Source organism: Ammospiza nelsoni, chromosome 6, assembly GCF_027579445.1.
Source record: "Ammospiza nelsoni isolate bAmmNel1 chromosome 6, bAmmNel1.pri, whole genome shotgun sequence".
Taxonomy (NCBI): domain Eukaryota; kingdom Metazoa; phylum Chordata; class Aves; order Passeriformes; family Passerellidae; genus Ammospiza; species Ammospiza nelsoni.
In genome coordinates, this window is record NC_080638.1 from 47,873,671 (window position 1) to 47,888,309 (window position 14,639).

Here is a 14,639-nt window from a genome sequence, read left to right on the forward strand (position 1 = left end):
CCGTACAATAGGTAGTTGCTATTTGGGGGAAAATAACCTTCCTTCTCAGATGTGGCAAAAAGTTTTTTCATAGCAAAGCTGTGGCCACTAGAGAGTATGTATAAATGAAAAGGTAGTATCTAATAAAATATATATAGCTGGGTACCTTTTCCAGACTTTTGCAGTACATTGCTTACTATGAAATAATGGAATGTAATTTAGGGTCTCTCTTTTTAATAGGATAGGGAACAATTCAGATTCTTGTTTACAATTAATGTCCATCACATGCAAGCTACTTCACATGGCCAGTCAAATGATGGTTTTAGTTCAAGGATGAAATATGAAGCTATCTGTTTGCAGATTGCTAATTACTAGAGCAATACTGAACCTCACATGCAGCTTTGGTTCCTAAGATATTACCCAGAGGTCATATAATCTACTTGTATGGCAATGTAGGTATTTTTAGTGATTTACAACATGCCAGGTATTGTCTTGACCAAATTTGAGATTAAATTAATATGAACAGTTAATACAATAACAATTGGAACCAGCATTAGGTCACCCAGCTGAATAGGTGAGAAAATAGAATCACTTTTTAGGGCTATTGCTGGCTGTGCATTGTTGACTGCTAGTTTGGGAATTTATTTCATCTCTTCAGTTTTACTCTATTAGGTTGGCAAAGTCCTCTTACCTGCAGATTTTCTAATGAATTTGGTATACTTCTTGCTGAGTGAATTGGTTGCTGTTAAATATTTCAGTCTGGGATTTGACCCATTTTGCAAATTTATCACCTTCCAGCAAATTTTATCTCAATTTTATGTTTCCAAATAAGAAAAGTTCATCACTCTTTTCAGCACAAACCAGCAAGAGCATCACTCTGTGATCATTTTGTTCTGTTCCTGCACTGACAGCTCAGTGCCCATGAACTCTGGCAATTAGGCGTGATTAGCTGAACAAGGCAGATTCATCATTAGCTCAGAATTTCTTTGATTCTGGTGATCTAGGTCAGACAAAGTTTTACAAAATGAGGCTTTGTGGTTTAACTTAATTTTGTATTATAAAAAGATAAGAAAGATTTAAAAGGAAAAAAGGTGTTACTGACATAAACAAAGGTAGAAAAGCCTGACTGATGGACTTAGGGAGGAATAAAAGATGAGTGTGTTTGGCAAAGCACTCACACAGAAGAGCTCTGCTGAGGATGATGAGAGATTTCTGTAGAGCCAGCTCTGGGAGAATCCCTGCAGAGAATAGAGGCAAGTGGGGGCAGAAGTGTGTGAGGGAAGATCTAAAATAGATAAAAAATAGATGAAACATGCAAATGGCCTTGGGAATGCAACCTACTACAAATGATAGCAGCCCTGCTGCAGAGGCAAAGCTGCCACAGTCTGCGTTAAGCTGAGCAAGGGTTTAGGGAACAGTGACTTGGGAGGAGTGGGATGCAATCCTTTGTGTTTCCAGTTCCAGCCATGACTAGGGATGGCTTGGCTTTCTGCCTAGTCTTCAAAGCTGACTCTCTCTCTTGTGCTGCAATCCATGTTTCCAAGCTGGGTACTACTTTTTTAGGGTGTTTGCTCTATATCTAGTTATTCCCACATGCAGTTCTCCTCAATTTTTAAAATATTAGCAGACCTGAGTTTAGGACTTATTTTACAAGGGACTAAGCTTTAATATGAGCTAGTTGATTGAAAACTGTCAGATAAGAGCTTAAAACATATATGGAACACTTATGAGTGGTTTAAAAGTCAGAACTATATTTTTCAGTTCCCTTTTTAACCTCTAGCCCTATTTTTCTATTTCATCCCACCAGTTTTAAACCTAGTGAAACGGAGACAATGAAAAAGGTATAGCGGGTACCAAATTAACACTTAGTGGCAAAATCAAGTGCAAGCAATTTCCTTATTTTGAGTAGTTTAGGAAATAGTCCAGAGAGAGGAATATGGTGCAGAAACATCCAGCCCAAGTTCATTGGTTCAGATACGACTTGCAAGTTGAGGTACTGCCAGCAAATGTCTGCTCTCAGTCTGCAGAGGAGACCTTCTTGTAATGTTACCTCACCTATGGTTGCCTATTTCCCTTTCCCAGGGGTTGCTGTGGTGGGGGACCTACTGTCTCCCAGTCTGGTGCTACTCCAGCTGCTAAAGAGATGTCTGTCCTTGTTTTCAGCAGGCTGAGGACACGCAGCAGTGACTTTAAACAACGTGGCTCTGCAAGCCACCCTGCAAACAGAGCCCAAGGCTCCACGTGGTGCAGTGGTGACCAGGGGCTGCTCAAGCAGCAGGGTTTGGCCAAGTGTCCTGATTGTCACCCTTTGTGGAGGGGCAGGGACTCACTGCTGTGGTGACACACATGCTGGCCTGCTGCAGACTTGGGCCCACCTACCTGCCAGGCACCACTCACTTCCTGGGCAGGTTTTGCAGCCTGTGCCAAGCACAGGCAGGGGATGAGCCCAGCCCAAATCAGCCATGAGAGCCCCACACAATGCTCCAGCTGCTGGGGATTATTTGAAACCCCTTCTGGCTGTTCCACAGGACTGGGCTGGAAAAAGAGATTTATTGTTATTGTTGATACCAACATTCATGCAAACAGGCTGGTGTGAGGTCCCCACTCACTGCTTTTATTGTCCTTCACGAGGAAGTCAGCCATGGAGCTGGTTCCTTCCAAAGCTTCCCTGTGCCCACAGGAGCAGAGCAGCCACCAGGCCGGACCCTGTCACCATCTGATTGCTGTCCCCAACCCAGCACCTGCGGCTCACTGGCCCTGCACCCAAATGCCTGGCCCAGGAAATGTGACAGGGCATTTGCATGCTGGCAGGTGGGGAGGACTAGGGGAAACTGCTCAGCAGCTCCCAGTGCTGCCACCTGGGATACAAGCACAGAGAAGGAAACACCTTACGGCTGGATGCTGGCAGTACACAGCATCATTTCATTTCATTTGTGAATGAAACATCAATAGCTGAACCATCAGAAATTGGCAAATGCAGGTTTAAACTTTATTAGTGACTTCTCTCTTGTTAATTAAATGAAACACCCCTATCTCCCTCTGTCAGGACCCAGGACATCCCTCTGGCTGTCCTGCCAAGACCCTGCCAGGATGCTCAGAGACCCTGGCACAGAGCCCAAAATGCCTGTGGTTTTGATTATGACCCATGGAGCAAGTTACCAACCTTACATGAAGATCTGCAAGCCATGACAAATTAAGTAGAATGATAGTGAATTTATCACTAGGTGAAAAAGTAGATTTTGGGGTTTTTAGAATGGGGATTCAGAGGGGCAAGATGGAGGGATCTGGGCATGTCCAGCCTTTCTCCTTCTTCTTCTTGGCCTCCATCTTCTGCTGTGATGTTGGCACTTACAGATTGGTTTAGAGTAGAAGCTCACTGTCTAACATAGGTGATAGGTATTGGAAAGTAATTGTAAATATTGTATATGTAGTTTTTAGTATAAAGACATAACACTGCCCCGGGGCAGGCAGAGTGACTGGACTGTCTTGCTGAGCAGACCTCAGCAGGACAGGAGAAAGAATTTTATAGATAAGATACAATAAACAACCTTGAGACCAAGAAATGAAGAGCATCTTCAAGCTCTTCAAGAAATTACTTCTTCTTCAAGCGCCGGGCCGGGAAAAGAGACTTTCCAACTCTTCTCGGAGTCACTCTGACAAGCCAGAGATCCCAACATCCCTCTGTATATTTGATATTCATGTGCAGAGGGAAATTTTACACCTTTAAACCTCCCCATCCCCCAGCTGTTTATGTTATCTCAGTCACACAGTTCACTGTTTTTTCCTTTCTGGGTCAATATGAACATCTTTAGTACTTTTACAATTGGTCTCTATAAAAATTAACAGGAAAACATATGCCAGAAAAGAATGGTCATTTAGATCAAGGGGTAATTCTAGAAGGACAAATGGAGGGTCCCAGGGTAAACCTACCTTGGAAATTAAAGTTTTCCTGGCATTGGAATAATGGCCAGGATTTATGGCAAAATTGTTGTTTTTCCTTTGTCCAGCCAGTCCCCCTTTCCTAACTGAAAAGTTGTCTCATTTTTTGGCTTGAATTTGGCTGTAGATTTTAAATATTGTGTAGCAATTACAGATCATGCTCATTATGCCCACAGCAAACTAAGCAGCAGAAGAGCTTTCAATCAAATCCATCAAATTCTGGCTGTCTTATGCAGCTCCCTTGCTTTGTTTTGGGTTTTTTTTTTCCCAGTTAAAACACCCTGAGTGTTTTGCAGTGATGCTATTAGGGAACTGCCTGCCTGCATATAAACAGCATTGTCACATTATTTTCATATGTCCAAGTGATTAACTCAGCTTCTGCCTGCCTTCATTTTGTCTTTTTTTAGATAACTAACAGAATTTCTTAAGTGTGTACTCAGGTCAATGAGCTCAAGAACTAATGGTCAAAGAGGGGGACTTACTGGGAAATAAAAAGAAGAGCTCAATAAGGATTTATGACCCTCTGTCTGGTGAGGTTGAAGGCTGATCTGAGGCAATAGTGACAGGTATGCTATTATCATATGCCAAATATTTAATTTTTTGCTGGAACCAGTTCGATAGTGACAGTTGACTTCCCCCAGGGCAAGTGGCCTCTTATGGATGTTATCTTCACTGTCAGCCTTGTTGGATGTCTTGAAGGACAAGCTGAGACCTAATTGGGAGCTGGATAGGAAAGGGCTCATGCATAGGGATCAGCCCTGGGCTGTGGGTAGGTGGGATAAGGAAACCTGGTGTTATGAGTTCCAGGCTGTATGTGTTATGGGGTAATTAGAAGATTTCAATCTTCAGGGGTGCACAAACTCTGTTATCCAAACAGTCATTTTTGAATTATTCACAACCCACTTAAAAAGATAAGGAAATTAAATATAAGATATATGCACATAAATCATGGTGAGATCTTCCCAGTTCCTGCTGTGGCCAAGAATGAAGCCCAGCTTTCATTACTAGCTCCTTTTCTTACCCCTTTCTAACTCAGAAAACAAAATGAAAAGCAAAACATCAGTTTTGGAGCAAATATATTTGGGTTGGTCACTCTTCAAGATTAATATTATGGAGGAGATTGACTATCGCCTTTATGCCTTCACCCATAAGTGGTTTTTGTGGGTTTTTTTCTTCCTTTAAATGAAAATGAACAAAGAAATTAAATGCAAAATGTGGAAGTGAACAAGTTCCAGGATACGTCAAAGAGAAGTTTCTAATCACCTCATTGTGCAACTGTAGGGTTAATATAAAGTTATATAAAATATTTTCTCTAGTTAACTCATACCTTGCAGACTATCCAGGGACCAGGTTTTCAAAGTCAGAAATATCTCAGTTGAAAAGAGAACAGCAACTGCAGAATGGCAACTATTCTGGAAAAACATCCAGCCTCTTTTCAATGCAGTGCTATTCTGTAAATCCAGTGCCTACCTGGATCCTGTTAGAGGATGCAAGGTCACAGACCAAAGGAACTTCAAAAATATACCGTGCAATAATCTCCTCAAGGAAAAGGCATGTGTGTCTAGCAAGTGTCTTGTCACTATTAAGAAATTGGTAAATTAAAATAAGAGAAACAACTGTGAATGGTGCTATAAGAGAGATCCAAGCATCAAAGAAGGCTCAGGATCTGGGGTTTGGCTCAGATCCTAAAGACAGTCCAAAAAGCTCTGTGGATGGCTCAGTAAATTTCTAGGCATCAGCAGTATTTGTAGGCAACAAGATTGGTGTTTCAGTGGGATTCAGTGTATGTACATATTTTATGATATGGAAATACTGCAAAATCATTTTACATGGCTTGATCTGCATGGCTGTGATATGACACTTTCATGGATGGCTAAATGGGTGCACCCTATTTGACACAGTGAAATAGTGCAGGTGCTCCCTAGTGTTTGGATTAGCTCTTACCAATGCTGTATCCCCTCAGGTATAATTTGTGTTAACAGCTGATGAGAGCACTGAGCACTTGGGGCTGCACTGATGAGGTCAATATTTCCAGGTGCTCTGCAATCCTATGAGGTGCTGAGAGATTTCTAGTGAAGTCAGTGAGAGGGAGACTGTCAGCCTCTGGCTGGCTTGAGGCTTTGCAGAACACAAATTAGGTCCTATCTACTTCTCTGCACTTTAGCTGGAAATGCTCACTCCTTCATGCTGGGTAGTTATTGCTCTGCTTTATTGTAGCTTATGAGAAACTAACAGAGTAATAAGAGTCAGGGTTTTTTATAATTGTATTGGAGTAGTGATTTAGCAGGACATCATGTTTTTCTGGGGAGACTTTACAAAGCTTGTTTTAGTAATTTGGAATGAAAACACACAAAGCAGTGCAGTCCTATTACCCAGTTAAAGATCATTGGAACAAATACACAGCATCATATGTAATTGAGTTGGACGGCTTATTTATTTGGAATAAAATACTGAAGAATTGCTCCAATTAGACTGATGTTTGTCCAGACCATCTTTGTGGGACTTGAAAAGCAATTACTGTGCTCTTCTTGCTGTTCTTTTCTGGATTTTTCTTGCTCTCCTCACACTTGCTTGATCTCCTAGCTTGCTTGGTTCATGGCTACTACATCCATGTAATTTAAGAAAAGACCTACAAACTGGGCTGTTGTGTTCTTGCTATGCATATGTATTCAAACAAAAAAAGGAAAAAGGCAGTATTTGAAGATAGACAGAGTCTACTGACATCACCATAGAGATCTTTCTGAGGACCTGGAAACCTGTCAAATGAGGCATGGGAAATAGGAGGACACACAGTTTTTCCTCCACTCTTCATTCACACAGAAAACACCAGGGTTTGAGCTCTCTCTGTGTCTGGCAGTCTCCTGGACAAGAACATTTTGCGCAAGATCACACAGGAAAAGATGGCATGCTCTTGAATCTTAAGAAGACAACAGTCCACAGAGATGCTGCCCTGGTGGAGCCTGCCTAGTCCTGGGTGTGCAGACCTGGCTCTTGGTGCCTCTCCCACATTCTTGCTGCCTGCAGCGCTTGCTTCTGCTGCTGGCTTCCTGGCAGGCAGCTGTACTGCAGCTGCAGTGGAGGTCCTTGCTCTGATTCCCAGGGTGGATTTCAGGTTTCAGTCCTGCAGTAAAAGCCATCTCAGGACTTTTCTGGAAGTTGCACCAACTCAGAGACTGGTAACATTGATCAGGAGAAGATGTGAGCCTGGGAGGTAGCCCCCAGGTGCTTTATCCCTCAGGATTTGCCCATTCCAATGTAAATCATACCAGTGTTTAGATTAAATTTAAGGCTTACAGCTAACTGCCTCTTTCTGCTTTGCAGCATATAGGATGAACATAATGTTCTCTAAAACATTGAATGATGTTCATTCAGGAGGGCTGCAAAGAATCATGACCTGTTCAAATAGTAACTGCATACCTCCTGAGAGCCCTGATAATATTTTAACCAGTCATCATTCCCCAGGCTGGTAAAAAAACCCTGTATCACCCTATGTCTGCACATGTAGCCCTGGAATGATTCATCACACTTCCCTTTTTCCTCAGAAGCTGCCTGCACAGCCGTGTGGGCCTCATATGTCCTTTTGCAGAACTGAACTGGGCATCTTTTCAGAATTACAGAGAAAAATGTTCACACCATAATCACAAGAGGGAAGGAGCTTCGGGTTTTTTTGCAGGCATTTGGACATATGCATTTGTTTGCTACAAGCTATTTCCAGCTTCAGTGGTGAATATAGTAGTGAGGAAAGGGTTAATAACTTCTCTGCAGTTGCTAGGTAATGCTGTCTTATCATTGGGACCACTTACTAGTTAGTGACAGCCTTTCTGATGATGTAATGCTTAAATAGTTATTGTGGAGTGCATTAAATTACATTTTTATTTTTCTTGTTTCCTTTAGAAAGCTAGGAAATGAAACATAAAATGATATTATGGCTGCACGGATAAATCAGCCAAAAGCCAGAAAATACAGGAGCTGAACATTAGTCCAAGGAGACATCTTCATCTCTGAGAGAGTGAGCTCATTTTGTAATGTATTGTAGTACAGCTTCCGTTAAAAAGTATTGTTTCTTCATAGTTCTTGGACCAAAGTAGGTTGAAATGACAAATCCAAATGATGGGTCACTTCAATACTAAGCGTGGAAATACCAAACAGGCTTTATTACCGTCAAAAAATTCTTTGTATGTTTTTTTTTCTTATTTTTGTTTAATTCAGCAATTAGAGCCACTCAGAAAACAAGAGGCACTGTAGGGATTCAGGTTGCTTTTGGACACAGACCAAACCTCTCAAACCCACATGCAGACCAAGGTGCAGCCAGAACTCATGCAGTCAGGTTAGTTCAGAGGTGCATTCTTTGGGTATCAGATCCAAAGAAATTGCTGATTTGTTTCTAGGTAACAGGAAAACACATTGAAGTGAATACAGCTATTCAATAAACATTTCATTCTCATTTCTATTCATTTCACTCAACCAAGTGGTCCAACTCCATGTCCCTCCTTTCCTAGACTGGGAAATACTGCAGGGAGGAGCTGAGTCTCAGTGGGGTTTTACACCCTTAGAATCCTCAGGGTTTGAGAGTCCTTGACCCTGGCAGTGGCAGACCCCACCTGTGCTTGCTCTCAGCCTCCTGGGACCCCTTCCTCCATTCCCTGCCATTCCCCTGCTCCCTGGGGACTGGGGCTGCTTTCACAAGGCAGCACAACCCCAACCAAGGCTGCTTTAAAGTGAGCACAGTGCAGGCTCAGCAAGTCATCCCAGACCAGCATTCAAATTCTTCCTCCACATGGCCTTTTATTTTTCTCCCTGAAAAAGAAACTGTATTGGGAGTCTGGGCACTTGGGGCAATTGCAGTGTCTGACCATCTTTTCATGCAAGCAAGGCAAATCCATTTGTGGATGCTGCTCCAGAGGCAGAGCCTTACACTAGATTAGACAGCAGGCACATCATGGAGAAGCTAGTATTTACCCAGCTGCCACCAAACAATGGAGAGAGAAAGGTACAGTTAAACACCAGGTTATTTTTTTCACCTCTTTGCCTGACCATTTGTGAACCTTTTGGTGACTAGGAGAAACTGCATGCTCGCTCAAACCCATAAGAATGTGCTGAACTAAGCCCAGATGCTGCTGAGAAGGGCTGCCTTAGCCAGCAACAGTGACAACCCAGCATCTTTGTACTTCCCATTTGTCAAATTAAAAGGTCCTATTTCAGGCTTTCCCTCATGTATACTCCTACAGTGGACACATGAAAGGAGACCAATTGCTCCCTGACCGAGATATGTGTGGGACTCGGTGTCAGGAGAGAACAAGAAATCTGCAGGCTTCAGCACCCAGCTTTTGTATGCTGCTGACAAAACTAGCAGGAATAAAATATGCATGCTGGAAAGAAAAGGGAAATAATTGTTTCCTTACACGAGCCTTTCTCTGGGATCTAGGACATGCAGTCTTAATAATGGTGGACACTCCACAGAAAACAATACACAGGGTGAGATCATTCTTGTAGTCAGGTTCAGTACAGGCATTATTTAACAGGACTGCAGAGCACAGGGATTGTTTGCAGGGCAAGTCTCTCCTGTGACAGGTCATTCAAATGCTCGTGGCAAGTGCAGTTACTGCTGATATGACAAAGTGGTGGCAGGAAAATAACTGGCTACAGACTGTGAGCCACTTTAGATAGAAAGATTTTATTATGCTGAGCTTTAGCCCATATGTAGGTAGCTATAATAAGTAGGATGAAGTATCACCATAGCTGGGAATGGCATTACCAGTCACATTTTATTCCATTTGATTAGATAGTTCATCCTACTCACTTGTTTGTCTCATCTCAGAAAATATAATCCTCCAATACAAATACCTGCAACAAACCATCATCCCAGCTGAAGGAGCAGAACTGTTTTGAAGTTGTCCTGTTGTGCACTTGTGTTTCTCCCCACACAGAGCAGGTGGTAGGTAGATGCCTGCTGCAATGCTGAATGTCTGCACGGAGGGCTGACAGACGTGTTTGTGAGGTGAAGTCTGGTGTTCTGATTTGCTCATTTCTGAATTCTTCATTAACAGTGGTGCCATGTCTGATGCATGAGAAGCATTTGAGAGAGTTACAGAAACAGGTTTTAAGGGAAGAAGGTTTAGCTCCACAAATCAAGACCATCAGAGATAATCCCTGATGATTCTCTCACTGTTTCCCACTTAAGTAATAAAATCACAACAGAGAGTGAAAGAGGATGGTAAGTGATTGCACCACATTACTAGTGAAACTGAGCTATCATGCTGGTACTCTTTGTAAATACTTTTCAGTTGAAGGTTCAGTGCTCTCTGCAGCCATCAGTTACTCCAATGTACACTTATAACCATGCTCTCTGAGCTTCCTGCCTGTGATGCTGGCAATTCTTGCTGCCCTGCATTCCAGAGAAACAACACAGCATGCCAGCAGTCCTCTTGTCCCCTTCCAAGTATAAACCTTGTCAAAGTGTGGGCCAGAATTCTTTACCTGGTCTGTAATGCATCCAATTGCAGATAACCACAGCCACCTGAATCAGTACCTGGTGTAGTTCTGGTGGTGCTGCTCAGAATGAGCAATGTTTCCTCTTCAATTTCCTTTGGCTTGGGAGAGGCAAAACATTGTCCTCATTTACTGGCTTTGTTGCAGCAGACATGGACTTTGCTTAGCTAACATGAGAAATACACAGATCAAACCAAATAGTGGAATAAACATATATTTCCAGTTTCTATTTTTCTAAGTGTATCTGAATCTAGACCAGTGTCTGTCCAAAATGTTTCCCAACACTTTGTGGCTTCTGCATGGATCCACAAACCTTCCCCCTTCCTGCAATCATTTTCTTTGACTATGGCTTATTCTGCAAGTGACAAGATTTTAGCTCATATAAAAGCCTTCTCCAAAGCTTTCTTTTTGTCCCTACTTGCACCTTGCCAGGTTAATGCATTCTAGCAGCAACATCTGGCTTCTGTGTCCAGCTGCTGCCAGTTTCCAACCTCTGTTGTCCTCCACCCAGGCCCTCTCATGGTAGCTTTGTCTGCAGGATTGGGCTCCTGACAAGTTATTTCCATTCTGTGCATATGCTGTGTCATTCTCATCAAATGGCTGCAGAGGTTTGTTCATGCCTCTCCCCTCCTCAATAAATCTGCAATTTGGGAAGCAGATTTCATTTTGCTGATTTTTTCTGACTATTTATTATGCTGGGTTTCTAAGGCACTTGCACTTGGCTCAGTGATTCCTCAAAAAGGGAATGGTGCCTATTGTAGTTAACCCTGTTCAATGTCTAATGAATAATTAAATAGCATGCTGCCTGTAGCTCAGCTTTGTCAGTTTGGTCAGTGGATTGCTGGTTTGCTGCTTCTATCAAACAAAAACCTTGCTGTGAAACTTGCTTAAAATTCAGCAATTGCTAATTAGCATTGTTTCAAATGTAATTCTAAGTGCCACTTCTTCAGGCAATTCAAGAGAGCAATGTAGAACTTCAGTGTCTCTATGGAGACCATCTATAATTTCAAAGACAGAAACAACAGTTTAATGCCTTGTAATACTTAAAAAAATCACCAGTAGCTCTTTCCAAAATACCCCCAAAATACCAATAAGAAAGGATGGGGGCCCTGCTCATATACAAAGCCAATTTGTTGAAGATCACTGAATTGTCATAAAGATGATTCAGTGAAACTAGTTGACGGCTAAGTTAAAGCACCAGGATTAGTCTCAGGGGTGTAAATTAAATACTGAATAAATATTTAAAACGCAAAAGATCAAATCATTAGGCACATGTGCCAGCTGTAGGAAGGTAAAACCATTTTGTTAGATTTATGTACAGAAACACCAAGAAATAAATTCAACAGCCCTGCTAACCATCTGGCTCCCAGGACCTTAAACCACAAGAGATCTTGATTTCAGAGGCAGAAGTGGAGAGGATAAGATCACCCACACTGAGCATCTTGCCTCCAGCAATGCCTTGTATCCAGTTCCTCAGAGAAAAGCAGCTCTGGGGTGACACAAAGGCAGAATCTCCTGTGCAGAACCAGTGACCATGACCACACAGGCAAGCTCTCCTGGATGAGCAATGCAGGATTTGTGTACAAAGCTGTGCCTCCTCCTGTACAGAACATTACAGCTGCTCAAAATCCAGGGCTGAAACTGGTGGTGCTGCAGCTGACAGGGAGAGGAGAGCTGGCTGCCTGCAGCAGGGCACTGGGATAAATGCAGCTCCTCGGGATAAATGCAGCTCCAGGGCTTGCAGAGAGGTCACTGATTCCTGGGAAACTCTCAAACCACTGACAGACAACTGTGCTGGGTATGATATGGGGAAAATAAGCAGAGCAAAAGCCATGTTCTCTACAACTGAGGAGCAAAATAAGCTTTCACAGCAGCTGTGAAAGAGCCTTGTTCCAGTTCAGATCTGCCCTTAGCACTGGGCAGCTTCTGGGAGCTTCCCCATCTGATGGCATGTCAGGACAGCAGGAAGGGAGGGAAAGGGAAACTAGGAAAGGAGGAAGAGACAGGAGAGAGCCTGGGTGGGGAGCAAAGCCCTTCTCAAATTTGGTGGAGACACCAGATATGAGGAGGGAGTAGTCCTATCCCACAGTCAATGGGGAAATAGCACCTTGAAAGGCCCAGCTCTGTATCAGGCAGACTTTGGGCAAAAATACTTTGTGCCCTGAATTTCACAGGTCAGACAGAATACAATGAGTTCAAATCTCACCATGCAACCTGTGAGAAGACACAGGAATAAATGTATGCTACTTTGCCTGAAAAGAGCCAGCAGAAGTTAAAGAAAGCATCTAAAACTGAGGTCTTTATTGCTTAAAGGTCCCTACCTTTTTCAAGGTTTCCTTGAAAATGTCTGCTCTCCTGGTGTGAAATATCCTAAAATAAATAATGCTGTCTTCTCCAATGGTGCATTATAATCAGAGTAGGAGTTTTTAAAAAACCAAGCAGAAATGTGTGGTGTAATTTCTAGCTGAGCTGATCAGAGATCAGTTTCCTTACATCCTTAGAGGTATTCTAATGTAGTAGGATTCCTTATTGTACCTTGTTAGATCACAGGAAAGATTTACTACTCAAAAATTGTCAAGGAATACATTTTACCATATTCATTGTCTCATTTCCGTTGCCCCTTTGGCAATAACGTTCATTAGTGTCTATAAAAATAGACATTTAATGAGATGTTTACTTCATTTAATTAAAGACTAATATTTTTTTGCCTGGAGTACAGTATCTGCTTAGTCTTTTTTTGTACATTAGATACAAGTTAACTACATAACTCGATATTAACAGGGATTTTATTCTTTAATACAAATAGTTCTGGTTTTTTCCTTATTATTCACTTACTGTTCCAGCTGATGCCAACTCAATGCACTTCATGTTTCATATGCAGCAGCGTTTTTCTAGAAGAATTTTTCCACACCAGCTCTAGTTTTTAGGTAGCTTATTAGGGATTTCTTGTCTTGCAACATCTTCATTTGGTGCACTAAGGTATAGGCAGCTATAGGATGAAAGGAATGTTTTGGTAAGGGCAAATTTCACAAGTCCTATTCAGCATATAGAATCACAGAATCATAGACTGGCTTAGGTTTCAAGAGACCTAAAAATCATCTCGATCTCTCTGCTGTGGGCAGGAAGACCTTTCACTAGACCAGGTTGCTCACGAGCCCCATCCAGCTTGGTTGCTCACTCCACTGCTGTCTGTGCCAGCTTGATACTCAGCTCTCTCATTTTTGTTTCCTCTTTCACCTTTATCTTTCTGCTGTCCCAGTGCTACTCTTGCTATGTGTGAGCAGTTATCAGAGCCTTCAGCATCCATGCTGAAATTCTTTCCTCGTGGAAGCTGCTGCCTCACCCTGGTCCAGCCACGGAGCTGGGCACACTGCAGCTGTCCAGTGTCTGCATGAGCACACAAAGTTGCAGTTCTGCAAGCAAATGTCTCACAACCGGGTTTGAGTCTTGCATCACAGCTGCGAGCTGAAGAGAGTGAATAGCTGGGAGCCCCAAACCCACAAAGCAGGCAATGTACGAGGGCAGAGCTGGCCATGCCAAGCCAAACAGCAGCAGGCTTGAATCAAGCCAGATGTATTTTTCCCAGAGTCTTACCCTCAGATATCATTTTTAATCAGCCAACATTTAGCCTGAACTTATGCCTCATCAAGACAGCCATATTTTTATTGAACTTTTTCTTTTCTGGTGGATCAGCATTACTTGACTAGGAAAAAAATAAAATAAATATCCCATTAGAAATGCTATCTCCTTTCAACCCAGCTCCAGTGAGAGAATGCTTCATGGACCCACACAGCTGGAATCAGCTGGACTTGGTACCACTGAGGTATCCTGCCTGGAGCCAGAGAGGCCCCACCTCTCTAACCAGATGTATAACCATTTTGAAAACAAAAAAATGAGGATCCCCCCTTATTCCACTTTCTTTCTGTTTGCTGGCATAAATAGATACATGACTTATCTCAAGAGTCTGTGTGATGCCTTCTGACCCACTGGATTGCACCTCAGATCTCTGCTTCAGACCTCTCTTTTAGTATCATACCTCTTCCACTTCAGACTGGGTGAACTATTATTGTGTTAAGAATATTAGAAGTGTTTTTAAAACTGTAGTGAATTAAAACTTACCTTTTCTTATGTGTCTCTTCTTCCTTTCCAATGACATTGTTTGGGCAATATATCATAAAAAATACCTCACTAGTGTGATGTATGGCACTAATCTATCATGTGAGCACTATTTT